Here is a 17,467-nt window from a genome sequence, read left to right as displayed (position 1 = left end):
CTGTTACGTTTATGGTTTTTGTTTTTTCTCTCTCATTTGACAAGAATAGCTTCCTTTATTTCTCTTTCAAACCATTAGTTTTGTTTGACCAAATTCTGAACATTTTGGGCACCTGGATCTAAAGGAGCTTGGGTGTCCCTTAGGTCAGCTCCCATGTCGAGTAATGCATCTGTGGAAGGTAAGTCTCTCTTTAGAAATACGGACATTCAGACTGCAGAGAACCGAACATACACTCAAATATTCCCTCAAACTTGATCTGGTCTCCATGATGCTGTTCACTCACAAGAAACTAAGCAATGATCACAAACAACTTTATTTATAATGATAATAGATTAGACATAGAGTAACTGTATTTGCAAACAAGGTGACTTGGCAACTGATTGCAATTAATTTTAATCAGGTGTACAGGAGTAGAAGGATGAAAACAATTGGACGGAATATTTGTATTATGCTTCAGAGATGAGGGACTGGAGTCAATGAGTCTGACTCAAGGCGTCACATTTGGGACTTATGACTTGCTTGATTAAAGCTAACAAAAGTCTTGACTTGACTTTAACTAACCCTTCCTGACCTGTGAATTGACTTGACCTGACTCATCTAACTTGCCAATTCACTGCAATCGCGTTCATTCTATTATCATTATTAGAAAATAAGTTATTAGATAATCATTGCTTCACTTTGCATGAGTGCTCCTGACCTGGAGGATATCAGCAAACCTGTCAACCTATCTTTCATGCAAAGTACAGAGAGAATTACCTGCATCAGTCTCTCAATCAGATTTTTTTTTTAAACCAAACAATTATTTTGCATCCATGAGCTTAAATACCTGAACTAATTAACGTGCCTCCTGAATATGCATGCAATGAGTAATCAGAATCAGGAAAGTAAGAATCTACACATAACATGAATTTTGTGAGTGTGTGTCTCTGTGTGTGTTTTTAGGGTGTAATATGCATTATCCAAATAGAAACTGTCAACAAAATAAAAAAAATTAATATAAACATCAATACGCAGTATTTTTTAGGTTTAAAAAAGATTAGCACAGCTGCCTGTGCTGATGAGAACCTATCAAATGTTGACAGTCGTGAGATATTTTAAATATACAAGTATAAGAAGAACAAAATGAAGTCCAAGCTGTGCGTAACTCATAGAGTGGTGGATGCGGGTGGATGAGGAATTCAGTGAGTGTGTGTTTCGCCATGATGGTATCACCATGAGACCCCATCCTTCACAACTCAGTGCAAAGGTTTTAACCAATTAGATTTTTGCAAGTGTAATGACAATTTGTAAATGGCTCCCAAAAAGATATTCTGATGCGCTCTTGGTCACAGATTGTTCTCTCTCCCCGCTCTCTTTTCTTTCCATCTCACTCTTATTGAATTAAGTGCTTTCCAACTGTTCATATGTTGTTTTTTTTTCATATACATTATGTGATTGTTGCCACTGATACCTGACCATAAAATGAGAAATTTAGTATTTCAATTTGTACGGACATTCAGATCTAGTGCCTCACTCACTTGTTGAGCACATTCTAACTTATACTGTGTTTCTTTTCAACATACAGTCAATGGCATAACGACACAACAATAGGGCCGTAATCAACATTATCTGGGTGGGCCCCATATGAAGTACAACACCCCATCCCCACGGCGCAGCCGCTGCAGTAGATCCGAAATGTGCGCCCCATACATACACACTTCATCATTTCATCCTTCTTCACCTTCACTAGACATGGATATACTTTCGTATATTCTAGTGTAAAATGAGTCTTAGTTCTACAGTTTTTCCATTCTTCGAGCAGCTCTTCTTTTGTTTTTCTTTTCTGGAATCCACTTAAATACCTCTTTTTGGTATCCATCGTCGCTAACACATTGTACCTAACGGTTAAGGTTTTAATCTACGCTCTGGATTACCCATAATTCCAAGTCGTATTGTAAAAAATAAAATACTCAAATACGCCATTCTTTTCAGATTTTTATTGCGGTTTGAAACATTTTATATAAGTGTATTTTTGACCAACTGTTGAATGAACTATACACAGTTATTAACATAGTAATTAAAAGTACCACTGTAGTATCAGGTGGGTTTAAGAGTAATTTTTCCACACCATTACATCTGCATAGAGACGTCCTAGTCCACAATTGCGTAGTGGGCCAACCAGGTGTCAGTGACGGGGCCCCTAAGCAACTGCAGTCTCTGCTTACCGATAGTTAAGCCATTGCATACATTAATGTGATTGTTAAATCTATTTTTACAAACAAAAAGCAGTTTGGTTTTAAACTTCATTCATGTTGATCTAATTCATTGCCTTTTCAGCTTGAATTAACAAAAAATATTGACTGAAAACAGACATTAGGGGGGGAAAATGACTTGTTTGACCTATTTCCGGGCTTGACCTGTTTGATCCTCCTCCCAGATGACTGAGACATGAGTGCTGATACTTGGAACTTTGCATGTATGGGACTCCATCCCATCCCTTTTATGCTTTCTTTTAAAAGTAGAAAAAAAGGTAAAAACAATGTGTCTAACCTTCCTCTGTTTTTATTGGCTACAATACATTGGTCTATCACATCATAACCAATTAAAAACATTGGAGTTTGTGTTTGCAGCATCAGGGCACTCAGTGTTTACAAGTTGTGCTGTGAAGCCCTCTATCGGTTGCGTAGGGTATTGCAGCAGCAGTGCGCCTCCTCCTCCTCCTCCTCCTCCTCCTAGAGCAGGAGCTGCATTCCACTCCTCTCCGCTCCATTCACACGCAGGGGAGCAGTCGGACAGAGAGCACCGCCGCCACTCCGTGTGACCAGCGTGGAAATGTGCCCAAGTTGTGGAATTTAAAACCATGGCGGGGATATCAACCCTCAGGATCACTTAGACGCGTAAGTACCGGCGAGAGAGGTTTTTGGGGAGGTGGAAGGAAGGGAACAAGCTCGGCTTTTAGGCTGAAATGTTTAGCTTTTATTTTTGCTTTTACAGTTTGCTGGAGCTCCGTTTGGTCGCCGTGTTTTATCTTGAGGAGGGGGGGTTTGCTGGTTGAAGGAGTTGGACGCGTGTTTGTTCTGTTGGAGCTTTGCGCGCAGCGTTTGGGGTTGGATCCACACTGGAAACTAGTTGTTTAGGCGTCTTAGTTTATCTGAACGTTTTCAATGACCTCGGGTTAAACACCTGGCGCTGAAACTACTCTCTGCTGGTGTGTTTTTTTCCTCCTTTGCAGCCTCTCTTTGGCGCAGTGGAGGCTAAGTTTATGGCTGGCTTTGGTTCCTATGATATTTTTTAAATTATTTTAACCTGTTAGAAAAGAAATGCACCTTAAGGATCGAGGTTTTTAGGTGCGTCTTTCCTTTCCCTCAGAGGAAGGAGGAGGAATGCCACCACTATCATCCATAATTACAGGTATTCACACCCTGACGCACAATGTCCTCTGGTTATTCTTCTCCTTTACTATTTATTTTATGCATCCTAAGCACTTATTTATTTCTTAAAAGGACCTTAGGGAGGGAGTTGTGATGGATTTCTCAAGGGGAAAAAAATCGATCCCTCTTATTAGCTTTGAAATAATTAGAAATTGTGTTGGTGCGCAGTGAAAAGAGCGTTAATCTGCTAACGAATGGGAGGCAATTTGCGGGCTTTGTTATTCGACAGCAATTGAATCCCCTCCGTTTGAGAGCGGAGCAGGGATGGAGAGGAGGCGATGGCTTTCTGTGGGTGTGTTTGAGTGCGCATTGCTTGTCAGCTAGTGAAAATGCTCTCATTGCTCTATTGGATTCTCCTCATTTATTTCTACGTGTGTGCGCGCGCGTGTTTTATAATCAAATCCTTGTTAACCAAATTAGTCGTCCCACCCCGACCCCCCCATCTGCATGCTGTGAATTCATTTGGATCCATGGATTGAATTAGATTAGGAAATGCTTCACTATAAATGGAGTTTTTATTTTATGGAAGATGGGAGGAGGTCTGGAGCTTACCTGCAGCTGTCCTTAAAAATGAATGCTGAAGTCCTACAGTAAATCAGGTCAGAACAGGAGGATGGTTTTCTTCCTCTGTGGCCCCAGTTTGTTTCCTTTCAGCACAGGTCCATAGGTAATTATTGGTACAAGCAATTAAAGTATTAATTGCTTGTACACTGATTTTCCACCAATATATTGTTATAAGATGCTAAAGGAAGGGCTGAAATAACCAGTTTTTGTTTTTCATAACACTGCCTAGAACATGGAGTGATAACGCTACCCCTCCCCCACTTGTTGCTGCATTACCTATTAGTTGTTTTTATTAAACACAGCAGTTTCCTGTCTTACCTGGATACGGGAATGTTTCTGATTACTGTAGATGTATTCCACTGCAATGAGTGTTTGAGTTATATGACCCCCCTCCACTTGTTTCTGGTCATCCTTTACAACAAAAAAGTCGTAAATGTAGATGTCATTCCCCTAATTTTCCTGTTGCTTTGAATCAATTTGACTGCATGATCTGGTGAACTGTAAAGTGCTTTGAGATGACCTGTGTTGTGAATTGGTGCTATGTAAATAAACTGAATTGAATTGTTGCCTATTTTATGCTAAAACCAAAAACAAAAGCAGAAATCTGCTTTAGTGTTTTATTATGTTTTTTAAGTATCTCTTAAATTTATCAGCCTAGTCAGTAGAAACATTATAATCGCAGACATTAGTTTAGATGAGCAGCATCAGGTCATGCTGACAGCTCAGAGAAAAGGGACGTGCTTTTTAGGTATGAATGTTTTGGGATTTGAATTGGGGAGCAAGTATTTAAGATTTCGCTTCCAACTTGAAATAATGTTTGGATATCATCGTCCTCACAAGAGGGGTGTGCTGAGCTTGTTTTGCCTAAACAAGCAGCTTTTCATATGAAAGTTGGACCGCTGGCTAAGAGAGGGAGGTTTTGTAAAGTTGGGTTTAGGGCTGCAACTTATTATTATTTTGCTAATTGATAAATCTGTGGATTATTTAATTTTTTTTTACTAGTAATCAGACATTAAAAGGTTTCCTAAAGGTTTTCCTAAGATATTATATAAAATTAAACAAAGTGAAGGAAAAACTACACCACATTAGGAGTAATTAATAGAAAACATTGTCCTTTTTTAATCCTGAATACAACTTTGGTATAATTACTGCTCTGAGTGGGATAGTCTTTTAACTATTGACATGTTTCAGAGTCTGTATACTCCAGTTTTTAATTAATTTATTTATTTCAGGAATTAATTATTTCAGCCCTAGTCGAGTAGCAGCCCTTAGTATTTATTTTAAAGCTTTGAACCACTGTTACAGGTTATATGATGAGGACATGATGTCACCATGTTTTCTATTAAACATCACTTTAAAACAGATGTTTGCTGTTTAAATAAGAGTTATTTGGAGTTGATATTCTAAACTGTCTGTAGCGCTTAATGTATGTGATCAGTGCTGCTAGATTTAGCTCAGCCAGAGTCTAGATTCTTGATACATTACCTGTGAGGTATTGATCAGCAGTATTCCAATTAAGTGGATTATTTGTAAATTGTAAATTATTGTAATAATTTCCAACTTATTTTAGTAAATGATTATTAGCTAGAGTTGAAATACTCTAACACATGCCATTAGCTGAAGAGCAACTCACTAGAACTATGTAAACATTTTGCATTCAAGAAGAAAAAAAACCTTAAATTTGTTCTATCCAGAACTCCTGAGGTGCCGTAGTAGGTGCCATCCGGTTAAAATTATGTCAAAAATCTTCTAAATAGAACATTTTGACATCAAATGACAGATTAACCGATTAGGAAAAAATTATCATTCATTGCAGCCGTAGTATCCATAAGGTTGCCATAGCCTTTCCAAAGCCAACATGCTTCATAGTTTGAGTTTTGTAATTCAAATAGTTAAAAATACCATATTTGCAGTAATCTGTTCAGCCTTCCTGTTAGCTGCTAAAAATGCGACTCTCTCTCATTGTCTCAATAGATTGCAGAAATTTCTTCATTTTGCTTCCTTTGTCTTATGGTAAACACTTATTGATCCTGAAATAAGCCAACTTTGAGTCTTCTTCAACAATAAACCATACACCTGGGTCACTGATTTGATAAATGGAAGAACATCCTTTTAGTTTACTAGCATGAAACGAAGTATAAGCAGTAACCTGTTGTTCTATTACTTGGTTCTATTCTATTCTGGGTAAAGAATGTTAGAGTAATTGTCAGGTGGTAATAAGATAATATGTGAACATGTTCAGGCTTGTCCACAGGATCCAACAATCACACGCTCTCCCAAACACTCTTGGAGGTTACAGTGTCGATCGCTCAAAGATTGGACAGGAGGATTTAGAAAAATGCTTCCAGTGTAAAGTGAACATTTTCTTTGAGAAATTCTTTTGTTTTTAATGAAGTGTCACCTTGTTTGGCATTTTTCCCCCGAAAAAGCTGTCAACCCAGCCAGAAAATTACAAGCAATTTGCTTCAATCATCCTTAATTATGATACAGATCGGCCCCACAAAGGGCCGTTGCTGTCAGGAGTTTCTTCAGAGGCTGCGCTATCCGGTCTGCCCGGCTGCAGTGCTGTGAAGAGTGCTCTGGTGATGTCCAAACTTTGGAATTCGAGCTGACGTGCGCTTTGCACCCCTCTGGCCCTGCCTTTGTGTGGCTTCTCCCTGCGTCGCATTCCTATGAACCGCTCAGTCGGCAGGTCTGATTAGATTGTCCGCCGATGACAAGAGCACCGAGGGTTTTGTTGGGGTGAAAACTGAATTACACACGGCACACAGTCAAACTGGTCATTTATTTTTCGTAGCAGTGCTGCTTGTGTATTTATTGATAAGGGATTTTGGAGCATGAGAGTTTAAATATAAATTTCTTGAGACAGAAAGCAGATTTTCTCCTCATTGCATCCACTTTGTGGACTCTTTGCAGTCTGTTTGTGTTTGTTCCCAGTCTTTGAAATCCAGCTCATTTTCCAGTTTCCTTACTGTCTGACATTTTGAACAGCCCTCATCTTTAGGCATTTCCTTTTCTCGCCTTCCCTCTCTGCTCCTCTGCTTCAGCTTCCTGCCTATATTATTTCGCCTCCCTCACCCTCTGCTGCTGTCAGTTTGGTCTACCTCTCTCTCTTTCAGTTTACTCTCCTCCAGCTTTCATATTTAATTTTTCCAGTCTGTCTCTCGAAATGCATCATGGTTCTTCTCATCCTCCTTCCAAAGATGAATCCCTGCACATGCCAGGGTTATACCTTCCTGCCTTTCATTTGCTCTCCTTGGCAGCTTGAGGTTCCTCCTTTTTATGTTCTGTTTCTTTCTGTGTACGACCGGTTCTCCAGGATGTTCCTGCCGGGATAATTGGTCTTCATCGTTTGCCAGCGCCTGTCCCGTCCCCGCTTTTCAGATCGGTGCTCATTGTGGAAGCATTTATCACTCTGAAAGAGGATCTCCTCTCTAACAGACATAGCGGTTGTGTCACAGACGGCTTGGTATGCTCTATTCCTTAGTCTCTCCGCCATGAGCGAGCACTTTCTTGGCTCGCTGCTGCTGTAATGTAATATCGGTTTTCATATAATAGCCAGTGAGGATGGCTTGTTTTTATTACATAAGTTTTCATTTGTGTCAGTCATCCTGAAGAGGTTAGAGCTAGAGTGGCATGTTGCTACTTCTCCTCTTTTCATCTGTATGCGTTTATTTTTCTATTATCTCTTCAAGACCTGTTAAGATATCTAAGAAAATATTGAAAAGTGTAGAATATAGATGGATAATCTGTTTACCCTGCTAAATGAACCATCTTTATTATTTAAAATTTGACCTCTGATGATAAATCTGCAATAAATTGATAGATATCTTCATTGGTCCTTATATAAAACATTGAAATTGGTTTTAGGGGCTCTTGAAGATTGAGTCAGAGAACGTACCGGTATACATAAGCAAGAATCTTGTGCTTCTGACCCGCCCTCTCCTGTTTCTCCATCGTGTCGCTTCTCCATCTTCCTACTGACGCCTCTTTTCTGCCTAACCGCTCCTCTTCATCTCTCTGGGTTTTTCTCCCCGAGGCGAGGAGCGGCAGAACAGCAGGAATATTAAAAGCTCTACGGATGGAGCAGCGGTTAGGGCTCTGTCTGAAAACCCCGTTCTACACACACCTCGCGTGGTATCAACGCCTACCCAGGCTCTGAGCGCTAATATCAAATAAGCTCTCTCACCAATACCTGGCGGGGCTGTCTTGACTGACTGCTCAAATTGGAATGACCTCCATTTGGCCCACATAAGAAGCTGGGATTGAGCGCCGGTAGGTGGTGTTGAACCACAAAGTGCCAGTGCATTACCGATGATATTGAGAGGTGAATTTGTCGGTGAGGTGGCAGCACAGACCCTCATCAGCACCAATCAGAGTGGAATTTAAAGTAGAGTGGGTTATATTGGAGCGGCCGCCTGCTTTATTTTGGTCCCTGAACGCTGAATTAAACGGACACTAGATGTGAATACAAGAGGGCAGAATCTAAAAAACAAAATCTCAGCAAACATCGTTTGATTGCTTGACCTCCTGGTTGCATCTGTCCCTCCCTCCGGTTGTAGCCAAGCTAATTTAACCAGAGCTCTGGCTCAGCAGAGCTTCCTCACCTCTTTCCATCTCTGAGGAAGGCAGCCTTCGTTTCTTCTCTGCTGCCTCTGTATGTGCTCATCCAAGTGAACTGTCTGTTATGTATAATTAATTTTCTCCTCTCTCCCGGTTTATTTTTATCGCCCACTTTTAACAGTTTCTTCAAAGGACCCCTCCCCCGCTTCCGTCCTCCTCGGTGCCTGCTGAAAGTGACAGCTGCTCGGGTATCGGAGACGCTTTTTGAAGCAGGCACTAAAAAGGCCACTCTGGAGTGAAAATCTGACATTATCAAATAAGTTTTTACCATAGTCTCCATTTGTCTTCTGCAGAACTGAACTGAAATCAGCTTTTTTTTCTTTTCTTAAGTGTTGTTGATTGGTTTGTTGACTGAGATTGAACTGTATTTGGTTCATAGAATGGGCTCTGATCCAAACCAAAGAAACATTTTGTTTCTTTGTATCTAAGCATCATTTCCTCACAGCTCGGGTTGGGCCAGAGTTGCACTCATAAGATCCGGTTCCTCTCCTGACCCACTGGCCTTGTGTGGAAACCCCACAGCCACTGCAGCTTGCAGGCACAGCCTCAGCATCGAGGTTTCCTCCTCGGCATGCTAATACTCTTGTCAGCATTCCATCCATCTCCCTTCAGACACAGAGTCAGACAGGCGGCCAGCTTCTGATTCACGTGGACGTAAAAAAAAAAGCCCTCTTGTTGTGTTTCCTCTTTTGAAGAAGAGTCTGGATCTGCTATCGATCGGGAAGCTGCGGTTCCTTCCTGTAACGTTAGATGACGCCTATACAGCGCATTTTATTCTGGTCTAATTTTATTCCTGAGGTGGGAAATGAGATGGATGGATGATCCGTTCTAATTATATCCCGTGTACTGTCCAGCCCTCTACAGTTTTATCATGGGATCATAACACTGACCAAAAAAAAGTTTTTAAATGTGTTTTTACTTAAAAAAACAACTAAAAACAAAAAAATTAAGGAGACTTAACTACCTTAAAAAACTAATTGCATTATGTTAATGATATCTCTAACAATTATGTTAACTGGGTTGATCAGATAGTCTGACTAAGATAGTGACTGCTCACAATGGACGCCAATGACATCACCCAAAATGCTAGAGGTCAGAGTGATGGTGAGAAAGAGAAGGTAGGAGAAAATAAGGAGATCCTGCACTTGATATGTCCATCAAAAAATTTTCTTAAATGTAGCAATACAGCATTTTTCTCCTTCCTTTTTCATTGGTTAAAGCTAAAATTGGATCTGAGCTATGTGCAGCTTGCTCCACTTTCATCAGCAGAATGATTCAGGAACATTGCATCAAAAACATTTGGACTCAAGAACAACATCTTTCCCAAGACTGTCTAGGCAATCGCCCCCTGCAGGCAGACCCTAAACATCCCTGCTGAGAATGAAAGAAAACCTCCATCTTAGTTTTTCTGCTGTTTTTAGCACAAGTTGAACTTAAGGTGAATAAAAATTCATATGTAAAAATTTATTTTACATTTTTAAATCGCCTTTAATGATGTTGGCTCCTCGCCCTTCACTTATGTATGTTTTATAGTTGCATTTTGAGCTGGTGTCTCCAAAACAGACTTCTTCATGGTGAGAAAATGGACATAAAGTCTCTTGATTTATGCTTCCACCATTCTTTGGTTCATGCATCTGCAAATGGCATGTATTTTTAGTTTAATGAAATTCAGATTAGGGTTTTTTTTGGAAACATTTGCATTGATGCATGAATAGAAATACTCTTTCATTTCCTTTTTTCCTGCTTCTTTTAATACATCTTCCTCAGTCAAATAATTTAAAGAAATTGTTCTACTTATTGAAGTTTTGTCATAAAAAAGTGGAATAGACTTAGAACCTGAATCTGATTATGCCTGATTGGTATCTTTCTTGTAAAAGCAGATCAGCTGTGTCACAGGTCAATAGGTAAAGTGAGTTACAGGGAATTTCTGCAATTCCTCGGACCTCCTGAAAACATCGATGTCACTGTGCAATATTTTTAGTCCCTTTTCACAGATTATCTGTCAGTCTTCGTCGCAGAGATAGTCTACGTTAAGACGAGGAAGCCCGGTGGTTGTTTACCGTGCTCACTAGAGTCTGTCGGCGTCTTCAGGCATGTTTGGCTTGTTAATGAGAACCACTGTGTGAGAGATGAGGCAGTGTGCTGTGGGTGTGTGCCTTTGCATGTATTTGCATGGCGATAAGCCTCAGCATCGTCCGTGCACTTCCCCTCCATGTGCACGGTCGTATATGGGCTGTTATATCAGTGGGTTTGTGGCAGTGCGGTGACTCCTTATGGAAGTGTGTGAGGCAGTGCTCTCTACTGTGGAGGATCAAACAAATCTGGCATAGAAGCATTTATAGTTGCGATAAATGTTTATGGTGCTGCACCTCCTAATTGCTCCTCTCTCCTTTTATTCTTCTCTATCTCTCTACCTCCCATTTTGACTCTTCTTTCATCCTGCTCCTCCCTATACTATACTCACTCTCTGGGTTCCTGTTGTGTTTACCAACGGGGATCTTTAATAATTCAAGCCGTCCGTACTCCCCAGCCCTGTAAATAAGACTAATAGAAGGCAGGTTTCTGAAGAGAACCACTTGCCCAGGGAAAGCAGTGCTGTGGGCTAGCCTATAAATCAGCTGGCTGCCTGTCTGGCCCCTTTACTGTGGCTACGCTGCGGACTACAAAGCAGGAACCTCCATGTTAGCGGAAGGAAGGGTGACTTAATGCAGAGAGGTCAGCAGCAGGATGGCGTTGGCCCTCAGGCAGTCATGGGTATAGGGTGTGCAGATCCATACAGGAAGCCTTTTTCTTTAATTGGATTTTGAGATGCATCCGTGTTACACATGGATACATATACCATGAACTAAAGACATGTGTTTAGCAGATGGAGATAAATATGTATTAATGCTCTCCAAGGGTTGGAATTTAGCTGCTCCTTCTAGCTGATTGTCAGTGGTTTTTGCTTTATATTTTGAGATTATTTAAGAAGAAAATTCAATTTGTAGTATTGTTTTTAGATTAAGAAAGCTTTGGTTTTTCTGACAGTCACTCGGAGTGATTTCCAGTCATCTGTTTTCTTTGGTTAAACCATAAAACATAGCAGAGTGTTTGACAGTTCTTATTTCTGACCACACTACTAGCAAGAAATAACTTTTTTATCCAAGTCAGAGCAATCTGATGTGGCTTGAAATATTTGCTTGCAAATCTGTAAGGAAGAGATGAGATTTTAATTCATTTGTTCTGAGAAAAGCCATGTTTGTCCCTAGAAGGGTGGTTAAGCCTCTGATTTATGTCCAAATGTTTGTGTTGTCCATCCATCCATCCATCCATCCATCCATCCATCCATCCATCCATCCATCCATCCATCCATCCATCCATCCATCCATCCATCCATGTTAATTTAAAATACATTAAAAGAAGAATATTGTGGGTAAACTTCAAAGTACACTGGCTTAAAATTCAAAGTATCATCTTCCGATTTGCTGCATCTCCGGGCTTCTGTTGAAGGAAGGCAAATTAAAATCTTGTCTGAAACTTTGAAATTGCTTCTGAAGCAGCATGAAATCTGCAGCACCTCCTCCCTCTCCCGGCCCATTCTCTTTCCACAGCCACTGTGTCAGCTCTCCTTTGTGCTCCTCTCAAAGGGTTAAAGAGGGAGAAGTGATGAGTGGCTCACCGACTCTGGCTTTCATTGTGTATTGGCATTGTGCCACTGCATAGCATGTCGACCACAGACATATGTACAAGGGACTTTTCTTTATTTCACTGTGCTACAGTTACCCACTAGTATCAGCTGCCACCAAGCAATGCAAATGCTGCTAATACTGAGACTTTCACTAGAAATCTGAATGCAAATGGCTGTCATTCAAATTGATTTCAAGAATTTAGATTTTGCTGTTTTGCACCCTCCTTGTGGTTTTGTAACAATCCATAACTTTTGAAACACGTTCAGCAATGCCCCAGAAAGATTCTGGTTTTCTTCCCCTGCCTCAGTGGAAACATGTGCTCGTGGGCCATAAAACCCAGTTTTCCTCAGTCTCCTCCCTTGCATAGCTTGTTAAGGACAAAACCACTCGACAGCATGTTGTGCAGCGCATTAGCTTCTGCCCAGGGTAATTCTTTTAGCAGACCTGGGCTACCTCCACTCAGAAACGGAACATCTCCTGGGGGTGCTTTTAAGTCGCCTCGCCCTCCTCGGCCCCCTGCAGAGAAAAGGCAAGCAGAGCGGGTCGTCTCTGAGAAGGAGTTCTTTGCGACAGACAATGGTGGGGGCAGAATAGAAGAAGAGTATGAGAAAGGAGGAGGAGGAGGCCCCAAAACTAGAAGGAGGAGGTATGGGATCAGGAAGGTCAGGGGTTAGATTGATCCCTACTTTAAAGGTGTAGTGGGGCAGCAGAGGTCTTATTGCCAGGGCTCTCTTGTTGCTTCTTACCCAGCCTGGGGTAGCGCTCTGCTACTGCATGGTGGGGGGAGGGGCGTAGGTGGGCGTGGGTGCGAGCTGCACATTGCTGTCCCATGATGACTGCAGTTGTGCTCGCTGACCTCTGGCCCTGGCCTCTACTCTCCCTACCAGGAGCTGTCACAGAGGTCAGCAGCATGCCAGCTCCCACGTGAAGAAACACTGGGTTACTGAAGGGTATCTCTGCTCTGAGAAGATAAAGAGACGGAGCATGTGACGAAGCATCCAACAAACATGAAGGAATGTGTCCGCGATACCATTCTGCATTTCGAATGAAGCGGGGTGTGTACCTTGTGACTGGTGTGCTGATGCGTGCGAGCAGGGAGGAGTATCCTTTATTATGCAAGCCTTTTTCTCTCAGGGTTGCCCTTCATTCCTCGCTGAGATCCACTATTCCCTTGGTTTCCTTTGCATGTGAAGGAATGCGGCTGTTCAGGATGATCGGTTCTGTTCTTCACCGTTACAGATACGGATCTTATTTCCTTTAATAGATCTGCATGACACCTGCTGCTCCATCAGATTCACTCCTACTGCCCTCGGAAACCTGATGGATAACACTGACATTCTAAAATGAATTTAGCCTGAAGAGATTTAAAGAACCGTTACTTTGCAGTTAGTGTATATTCTAGAAAAAAAAACATCTTAGTTTCTTCTAATTAAAAAGTTTAGAACCAATATAATTAGGGATGCACGATATAATCGGCCCCCTATCGGTATCGGCCTGTATCGGCCTTAAAACTGAATATCGGACATCGGCCACCCCACCGATATTTAACCCGATATTTGATCAGCTTCTGAGTTTCTAAAGTCTAAAAAAAAAAAAAAAAATACTACTACTACTTCTTCCTCAAAAACTACTTTTTTACAGACTTAAAAACTTCTAAAGACGAGGGAAAAAACATTGATACATTAAAATATCCCAATATCTTCATATGCTGATATATTGCCATTTAAAAACACCATATCAATCTCTTTTACTAATGAAACATTGCTATATGTCATCGTAATGCTACGAAATCCCCTGAAAATTCACAAAATTTTGCCATATTTTTATATGTTGATATATTGACGCGGTATCGATCTATTTTACTAACAAAATCTCACAAGAATTTGCAAAATTTCCCAAGAGTTTGTAACAGAACGATGAAATTTCACGAGATTTTGAAATTGATCTATACCGCGTTTTAAAAAATCAATTTGATATCAGCATATGAAAATATATTTGAGTATATTATTTTTCAAAGTGTCAGAAATGGATAACAAAACTGCTATTTTCAATGACTACTTATTTTTGTCCAGCTTTAACATCGGTATCGTTATTGGTTATCGGCTACATGAGTTTGAAAATATCGGATATCGGCCAAAATCCCAATATCTTGCCTCCCTAAATATGATTCACCTTGAAACAAATGTAAAAGCTATGGGAAAGATGTCAGGTTTTGTGAGCTTCTGCGGTAGAGCCATGTCATGCATATCAGTTAGTAGTGCACTAATCACCATTTTCTGGCCTATTCTAACCTTTACAAAGATTCGAATTTGTGTGACGCAGTTTGTTATTGTTTCATTTCTTTTTTTTATTACCAGCAGTTTAAGTTGTTTTGTTGTTTTAGTGAGAAACATTGAGCTATGAAACCTTATAAACATGTTTTCAAAATAAATGAAAAGTTTAGAGTATTGATGGGGGCTAATTTTGAGACCTTTATGGAGGTAGATAAGCTTGGTGTATAAGATAGACTTTCAGTTTAGTGTCAGATCATTCAAAACTTAGCAAATTGATCGGTCTTTGCACCACTTTTATTTTAAAATTTGTTTTAAAGTGTCCTGTGAGACAGTGGTGAACTCAGAATAGTTTTCACCATTCAAAGAAGAGGTCCAACAGATTTACTTTTGACAAGTGGAAACAAAAGAAAAAATCTAAAAAAGGGAAAGGGGCAGATAAATGAGAAGAGAATATGAGTTTCATCCTAGAAGTCTGCTTCAACACCTGCAGAAAGGGAAACATGCCGTGGTCTGATGAGCTTAGCGACGTGTCATGTAGTCTGAATAAACTAACATTGTCCAGCCATAATTATTATATTTCCATGTGTAAGTTAAAAAGTCAGACCCAGATAAACCAGTTTGTTTGAAGAAATGGGCCAAAATTACACCAAACTATGCCGAGAGACTTGAATATGGAGACTTAGGTCTCTTAAAACTTTAAAGTTGTAAAAGGTAATTTAATCAAATATGCAACTTCTGAATGAAAGAAAATAGAAATGTCTCATTGGATATCTAATGTTTGTCATTTCCATTTACATGTAACTAGTTTTAGCTATGTTAGAACTTCCTGGTGCGGTGCATTTCTGTGCAGCTCATAAAACACGGGACTCTCAAAGCCACACCTCGTCATTCAGACTTGGACACCACACAAGCTCTTCCAAACGTAGCCCACATCCCTGTCTGCTTGTAGCTACATCAATATAAAAGCCCTTTGAGCTGAGAATCAGTAAAGGGCGGGAAAAGAAGAAATCAGAACAAAACGTTGCCAGAAACGGCTGAGGAGAAGGAATAAAACCGCCAAGAAACAAGGGAGGGGACTTGGCAGTGCTCGCTAACTCACAACAGCAACGAGGCAGCTCACAGCAAAGAATAATAAATGTTGTTCCACTGAAAAGCTCTTGTATGCAAGACACGGTGAGGTAGAGGAAAGAGGTGGAAGAAGGATGAGGGGAACAATCAGTGAAGCTGTTCCTAAGTTTAATTTAGTTCTGAACGCAGCATTGGAACAGCTGCTTGCACCACCCTGCCCAACCAGATTTACAGCTTTTCCCTGTTTATTTTGAAGCCAAACAGATGTTATAAGGGGTTGGCGACTTGATCCGACAGGAGGTTTGGTTTCAGGGAAGAGGAGGAAATTAACCCCCCCCACACACACACACTTCTACTGGTGTTTTCAGCAAATTCGCTTTTCTTCTCATCACAGCAACACGGACCGTGACTTTGACTTGTTCTTGGCTAACCAAGCTTTCTAGATTTTTAAACGTAATCTCAGCATCTAATTGTAATGCTTCTCAGTGAGCTGGATAATAAACACAGGTTATTACATTTTTATTTGGATTAACTCAAAAGCATTAGCTCATACCAACATTATTATGCATCCACAGAATTATTTCCCGGCAGGATAAAGATGTTAAAAGTTAGAACTACAGTGCTTTGTAAATTTCTTTTTTTTTTTTTTTTACTTTTGATGAGATTTATCTTGGGTTTTCCTCCAAAAAACGTTTTTTTTTTTTTTTATTGATTTACATTCAGCCACTCTTTCATCATCTCCTCAATGAGGTGGTCTCAAAAGTCGCAGTTACAACACACATAGGGCGCATCGCACCAAAGGGCGCACCGCACATTTTGAGGGAAAAAAACGACGTTTAAGTGTGCCTTATAGTCGTGAAAATACGGTACTTACTAATTCTAATTTAAACAGATTATCTCACCTGAAATGCAGATCTCATCCAACATTACCTTTTCTCCATGGGCTGCTTCTCTGATTGATGCTCGTCTGGTCAGACCTGTCAGTTTGGGGTGGGGGTGGGGGGGTCGGGGGGGCAGCTATCTCTTGGTAGGCCGAGTCTCACCTGATACAATGGGTTGATAAGTGCTCTGCAAAGAGAGAAGGCAAAAATAGCTTAATTTGAGTATCAGAAACATGACAATATTAGTAACTGTTTTGAAATCTCGATCTATGACATACGATTTAAATAAAATGCTCTGATAAAAAGATTGTTTTATATAGCTTTTAAGAGCAAGATTTTTCTGTGTTTGCTGATCTTGCTTAGTGTGCTCTCATGCCAGTTTTTCTCTAAGTTTAGTTGCCATATACACCCCGCTTTTCTTATCAAGATTCAATCTTCTGAACCTTTTTGAGCCAGAAGTCTGTCATCATCGGCATGAGGGAGTCCTGTTCTGTTGGGTTCGATCACATCCGTTATCTGTGCGACTCGCTCTTCATCGCGCTCTCCCACGGAGGCCCTGATGGAAATGGCTGTTTAATCATGCAGAGAGGTCAACCAATCAAAGGGCACTGTCTGGGTGATTTAAAGGCCTGTTCCGAGCACAGCTGGAGGGGGGAGAGAAAGGGGAGAGTGATTTGGAAGAAGAGAGGGAGAGATGTGTTGGTGTTGATTGTTCTGTGGGACAGGTCACCTCTCGCAGCAAACCTCTGCTCTGTTTTCGCCCATAATGGTCCCTGATAGGTTGATGCACAGCCAGGGAAATGTGTGGAATGCATGCAGAGGGTGTTGGGAAGAGAATTGTTTTTTGTAAGCTGACCTTCTAAATGATGTGAACCAAAACTTAGATTTTCCCTTCGTCTTTGCAGTTCTGACTCTAACCTCTCTATCCCCGAAAGGTACCTGGATATGGTATCTGAGGTCAAGTGTCTCACCCTGAGTGT

The 17,467-nt window shown here is 40.7% G+C and overlaps 1 protein-coding gene across 4 annotated transcripts in view; it reads left to right on the top strand.

Annotated features, from left to right (window-relative positions):
• The first annotated feature begins 2,758 nt into the window (after positions 1 to 2,758).
• Positions 2,759 to 17,467, top strand: part of plxna1 (plexin A1) — a 235,377-nt gene continuing 220,668 nt past the window's right edge. For all 4 annotated transcript variants that reach the window (XM_015390057.1, XM_015390054.1, XM_015390056.1 and 1 more), the window contains exon 1: positions 2,759 to 2,876. The gene's annotated coding sequence lies outside the window, so the exon portion shown is untranslated. The remainder of the gene's footprint in view (positions 2,877 to 17,467) is intronic.

The sequence above is a fragment of the Cyprinodon variegatus genome, unplaced genomic scaffold (genome assembly GCF_000732505.1).
Source record: "Cyprinodon variegatus isolate N-32 unplaced genomic scaffold, C_variegatus-1.0 Scaffold484, whole genome shotgun sequence".
NCBI classification, from domain to species: domain Eukaryota; kingdom Metazoa; phylum Chordata; class Actinopteri; order Cyprinodontiformes; family Cyprinodontidae; genus Cyprinodon; species Cyprinodon variegatus.
Note: the sequence above shows the minus strand (reverse complement) of the source record. Positions and strands in the feature narration are given on the sequence as shown.